Below are 6,140 nucleotides of genomic sequence, written 5' to 3'. Positions count from 1 at the left end.
AGTGCTACTGAACAATTCACCTTTATTAAACTGTAACAGCAGTGAAAGCAGCAATTCTGCCATGAACAAGTCCAAAATCACATCCATATAAACTTGTTAACACATTTTTAAAGATAGCCTGCAGAAATAACTAAAAGAAAAAGTTAGTTTGAGAATATATTTGCAAATATTTCTCAAAAAAATGACCTTAGCAGCAAATAAAAGAAAGTGCTTATAGATGATCCTGTCATCTCTTACATATAACATTTGTATTAATTACACAATTGAAAATGTAAACTAAATTAAGACTATCTAAAAAAAAGCAACACGCTTTTATGAATAAACAGATTTACACAAATATAACTTGTGTATTATTTGACAACAGTTTCAGCTTCTGTACAAGTTTTCAACTAAGTTGAGCCTTAAATGACATTGTTACATAACTAATACCAAACACCTACATGAATTTTAATCTTCATTTTAAACATGTAAGCAGGACATTAAGGTTGACTTAGAATATATTGCTAAAAATCGTCAGTAAAAATTTCTTACAACATGATACCAAAAGGAAAAATCATCCTGCATTGCAGTCACATGAGGGGAAAGCAATAAAAACATAAGCAGTATAACGTTACTGAACACAAAATGAAAAACTGCAAAGAATTGCAGAAGTGCAGTCTTTGACTTCTCAATGAAACAGATGGTTTTTGAAAGCAAGAACTTTAGAGAGTTTAGCTCCATCCAGTTCCATGAAAACCTTCTGGAAAACGTCAAAGTTGTAGCGAAGGTCAGCAGGGTAGGCAAGGTTTAATGCATACATGAGTCCAAATAGCATTATCACAGCAAATGCTACATTATCCAAATTTTTCGCCACCCTGATGCCTGCAAGGACAACTCTTGTTCATCTGCTGAAGCTTGCTCTTTAAGAAGATAAATTCAAACAGTGGTGTCTTCAACAGTCTCACTGATGGCACGTTCTTCCATGCCCTGTAAAAAAGAAGCCATGTTAGTCATTTCATGCCAAGTAAATAATATGACACTGTGGAAAGTCTGAAAAAAAAAAAAAAGGAAAAAGAAAGACAAGTACATACCACATGCTCCCGGATAAGCATGCCAGGGTCTTCACCCATGTAGATATACACTCCCTTGACAGACGCAGCATCAACATCTTCACACTGAAATGAAATGTATGTAATTAGCATCTTCATTCAGCCCTTGTCCTTCATTTAAGTTTTAATAGTGTACTTTACATGAATGTTTTTAAAGTAAAGGCACACAAATTAACAATAGGTTTACTGGCAATTAATAATAAGTTGACAAAGTGAAGATTAAAAAAAACAAGCAGATGTAAAAATACAATATGAGAGAATTTATCATGGGAAAACATTTGAAATTCGGGCTTTATCACTTACATTATCCATTTATGTCACAATTCTTTTCAGTATTAGTCCAAGCTCTCCTCTTCTGTTGACCAACTTCACCAGGTTGTCCAAGTGGAGAGCCAGCTGAGCCACGAACTTTGTCTGAGGGGGGATGGTGGCAATTCTCTTAAACTCAGCGTTGATCTGAAAACATGAGCACAGAGGAATGAGCTTCAAAGGTTTAATACCTGGAAGAAGGCTGCAATCACTCATGCTGAAGAAATGGGCTGTCAAATAACAACTGTGCCTTAACCATTTTAGGCTAATACCACAAGAACACCGTGTATGAGGCAAACCTTACCTCATGGACATCAAATAGAGCAGGCCAACTTGCCATGAAAGCCTCCACCATTGGTGCATCACGAACATCTTCATGTCTTCTGTATGAAAAAGTCTTTTCCATCTTGAGTTTCACCAACTCTGTTACTCTTTTTATGTCCATGTGGTGGGCTTTGACATGTCAATAGCTTTAAGAGTCCCTTTGTCTGCTACTTCTGAAACTGAGGTGAGGTTAAGAAACTCATTCCCAAACAAGGAATCCATAAACTGAAGTCTGAAACTGCCCTGAAGACAACACTGTCTCTTGACTTCAACGATGAGATCCTCAGTTGATTCAGGCGCTCCATTAGAGAGTGAGCCTTCGACAGGTTCTGTCAGCCAAAACAGTCTTTAGGACCATAGGACTCTGTAGGCAAAAAAAAATTACATATTCAGAAAGAATCATTTCAGTTTAGTTTTCATAAAGCTATCCATACCCAATAGTCAAAGTTATAAAGATCAGACATAAAAAAAGAGGAATTTATCTAATGAAATACATGCGACTGAACCTATTACACTTATATGAACACCTTTTATTTCTATATGCCTTTTTAAAGTCACAATGTGGACTGATCCAATCTCATAGTCAACCAATGGATAAGTATCAAGGAGTTCACAGAGTGAAATGAGAGTGAATATTCTTGATGATACTGGGCTGAGCTCAAAAGCTCTGTCATGCTCTCTGTACCAGCCACCAAGCTCTCTGACAATGTAGAATATGCTGTGGTACAATGCAGATATGGTTTTTCAGTATTCTGGCAATCCACCTGCTGCCCTTTGGGCCAGTACCATTCCCTTTCTATAAGTTATACTCTTCATGTCACACACTGTCCAAGGTCGACCTCTAGAATGTCAGGGAATATGTACCTAATGACTTAAGCTATCTCCTCTTTAAGTCTTTAACTCTTTAAATCCACTAGAAAGGCCGATACAGCTGAGCCCTCTAATTCAGAATTGCCAAGAGATGGGGAGTTTAGATGGTAAGCAATCATCATATGATGTTTTGACTTCTGTAATCATAAAGGTAAAAATTCCACCATCACAAAAAACATTAATTTTAATTGAAAAAAGGTATTCCAGTCCAGAAGAGCATCAATGGTTTCTTTAAAGTACCAATCTTTCTCTCATTTATACATAATGTTTTGAGAAGCAGCTCACATATGTTCTACACAAAGTAGAAAAAAAAAGGGGGGGGAAGGGTCCTAATTTTTGTTAGGACGATGTTGGAAAATTCACAATACATCACTTAATAAGACATACTCTGTTGAACAAACTTATCTCCTTGTAGATATCTGCTGTATTACAGTTGTGGTCAAAAGTTTACATACACTTGTAAAAAATATAATATAATGGCTCTACCGAGTGTCCCATTATTTCTAAAACTCTGATTTTTCTCTGATAGAGTGATTGGAACAGATACTTCTTTGTCACAAAAAACATTCATGAAGTTTGGTTCTTTTATGACTTTATTATGGGTTAACAGAAAAAAGTGATCACATCTGCTGGGTCAAAAATATACATACAGCAGTGCTAATATTTGGTTACATGTCCCTTAGCCATTTTCACTTCAATTAGGCGCTTTTGGTAGCCATCCACAAGCTTCTGTTTGAATCTTTGACCACTCCTCTTGACAGAATTGGTGCAGTTCAGTTAAATTTGATGGCTTTCTGACATGGACTTGTTTCTTCAGCATTGTCCCCATGTTTTTAATGGGGTTCAAGTCAGGATTTTGGGCAGGCCATTCTAAAACCCTTATTCTAGCCTGATTTAGCCATTCCTTTACCACTTCTGATGTGTGTTTGGGGTCATTGTCCTGTTGGAACACCCAACTGTGCCCAAGACCCAACCTTCGTGCTGATTTTAGGTTATGTTGAAGAATGTGAAGGTAATCCTTCTTCATTATCCCATTTACTCTCTGTAAAGCACCAGTTCCATTGGCAGCAAAACAGTCCCACAGCATAAAACTACCACCACCATGCTTGATTGTAGGCATGGTGTTCTTGGGTTTAAAGGCCTCACCGTTTCTCCTCCAAACATATTGCTGGGCATTGTGGCCAAAAAGCTCGATTTTTGTTTCGTCTGACCACAGAACTTTCCTCCAGAAGGTCTTATCTTTGTCCATGTGATCAGCAGCAAACTTCAGTCGAGCCTTAAGGTGCCGCTTTTGGAGCAAGGGCTTCCTTCTTGCAAGGCAGCCTCTCAGTCCATGGAGATGCAAAACACGTTTGACTGTGGACAATGACACCTGTGTTCCAGCAGCTTCTAATTCTTGGCAGATCTGATATTTGGTGATTCTCGGTTGACTCATTACCCTCCTGACTAATTTTCTCTCAGCAGCAGCAGCATAGCATAACTTGCGTTTTCTTCCTGATCTTGGCAGTGACAAAACAGTGCCATACACTTTATACTTACAAAAAATTGTTTGCACTGTTGCTCTTGGGACATGCAGCTGCTTTGAAATGGCCCCAAGTGACTTTCCTGACTTGCTCAAGTCAATAATTCGCTTTTTCAGATCCATGCTGAGCTCCTTTGACTTTCCCATTGTAGCGTTTGTGGGCGTTTGTATCCAATGAGCCCTATTTAACTGGCCTAAGAGAAGTCACCAGCTGTAGTCACTCATAATCACTCACAAGAAGTTAAGAGGCCATGCTATGAAGCTCAGTTCACTGACAACTTTCTAAGTCACCAAAATTGCTAATTCATGTTGCTGTATGTATATTTTTGACCCAGCAAATGTGATCACTTTTTTCTGTTAACCCATAATAAAGTCATAAAAGAACCAAACTTCATGAATGTTTTTTGTGACAAAGAAGTATCTGTTCCAATCACTCTATCAGAGGAAAATCAGAGTTTTAGAAATAATGGGACACTCGGTACAGCCATTATATTATATTCTTTACAAGTGTATGTAAACTTTTGACCACAACTGTATTTGGGCTTGACCAATAGAATAGTCAAGTAAGTGACATTTCACCTAAAACAATGACTAAATGGAAAAATGATTTGGCATTTATGGGCACAGGTTCTTAAACCCACGTCTAAGGTGGCAGGATCCTTATTATAACTTAAGTGCGTGTCAGCAGCAAGAATTAAGGTATGGCACTGTGGGGCCCCCAGCTACAGCCGGACTAATTAGCCACTGTAGCCATAACTAGCACGAGTAACACAAACACGCTTGCGCTCTCTCAGTGATGTTTTAACTTGCTAAGCCATCAAAAACGTCAGTGCTCTCTGTCACATGCATAAGTTCCATATCTGACCGACAACAGCTGCAATTTGTTACTATTTTTCAGTTTTAGCCACAAAGCTAATACCAACTTTAGCTAGCACTGTAAAAACAACATGTAGATGCATTACAGATTACGTTTCATATAGCATGCACTACAACAATTCTGTGAAAACGTACCCAACTAAAACAAATGTATTTAAATTACTTACCTTCTCAGTATGCCTGACTCAGTGCCAAAGGTTGCATGTGGCTAAACAGTCTTCCAGAATCTGGCGGTCAATTGGGCTCTCCTTAAATTATGTTGTTGTCTTATTGGATAAGACTCTAGGTCTTATTATCCAATCATATTTAGTTGTTGTCTTTGACTATATTGCATCATTTCCGGTTGTGGTCAAACATGATTACAATGGTTTTAGTATTCTAATTTAGTCACTTTAAATCAACGCAAGAAAAATGAGTAGTCTCAGTATTGTTTATAATCAAGTAAATGGTACTTTATTTAATCATGTAAATAAGAGAAACATGAAAGGCTTGTGTAGCATTAACTAAATTCATTTGTGCAAATTCAAAAGCCTGCAAATTTCCATTTTTTCAGTGTACGAGGGTGTTAAGAGGTAAATGGGAAATTTACTTTATGTGGAAAGTGCACAGAAAAGTATATAATGAAAATTAAAATGAAAAGAAACTTGGAAAGTCACTTGTTTTTTCACAATATCTATGGTGTCCGTATTATCATGGTCATGGGCTTGGAGTAAAACTGACCATTTGGACTATATGTTTGAAAATGCAATTTTCTAGGTTTGATTACAAAGCATGTGATTTATTGTAGCAGAGGTGGGAATCACCAGGCACCCCGTGATACAATATCAACATAACAGTTTAGACAATGATATAATATTAATGCAATTTTTAACATTTTGTGATGTGTTAAGTATTGCAATAATATACACTGCAATTTCACATTTTTTTAACTGCAAATTATTTCCACAAAGTTAAACTTTGCCAGTGAATGTTTTTATTTATTTATTTTACTGGAAATTAGATTGTCAATTGACATACAGTACTGTCACTAAAACCTCCTAAATGTTGCCATAGGACTGGTTCAGCCACCTAACAGTCTGATAGCATTTATCCTGTGTGCAATCTGATTTGAGTTGTGCTCATTGACAAAAACACAATCATACTGATGGCGA

The 6,140-nt window shown here is 37.1% G+C and overlaps 1 pseudogene; it reads right to left on the bottom strand.

The window, feature by feature from the left end:
• Positions 1–525: 525 nt before the first annotated feature.
• Positions 526–1,842, bottom strand: LOC146369806 (uncharacterized; annotated as a pseudogene).
• Positions 1,843–6,140: the final 4,298 nt, after the last annotated feature.

The sequence above is a fragment of the Perissodus microlepis genome, chromosome 17, assembly GCF_051167445.1.
Source record: "Perissodus microlepis isolate ML-2025 ecotype Zambia chromosome 17, ASM5116744v1, whole genome shotgun sequence".
Lineage (NCBI taxonomy): Eukaryota > Metazoa > Chordata > Actinopteri > Cichliformes > Cichlidae > Perissodus > Perissodus microlepis.
This window is presented reverse-complemented; position numbering and strand designations above follow the sequence as displayed.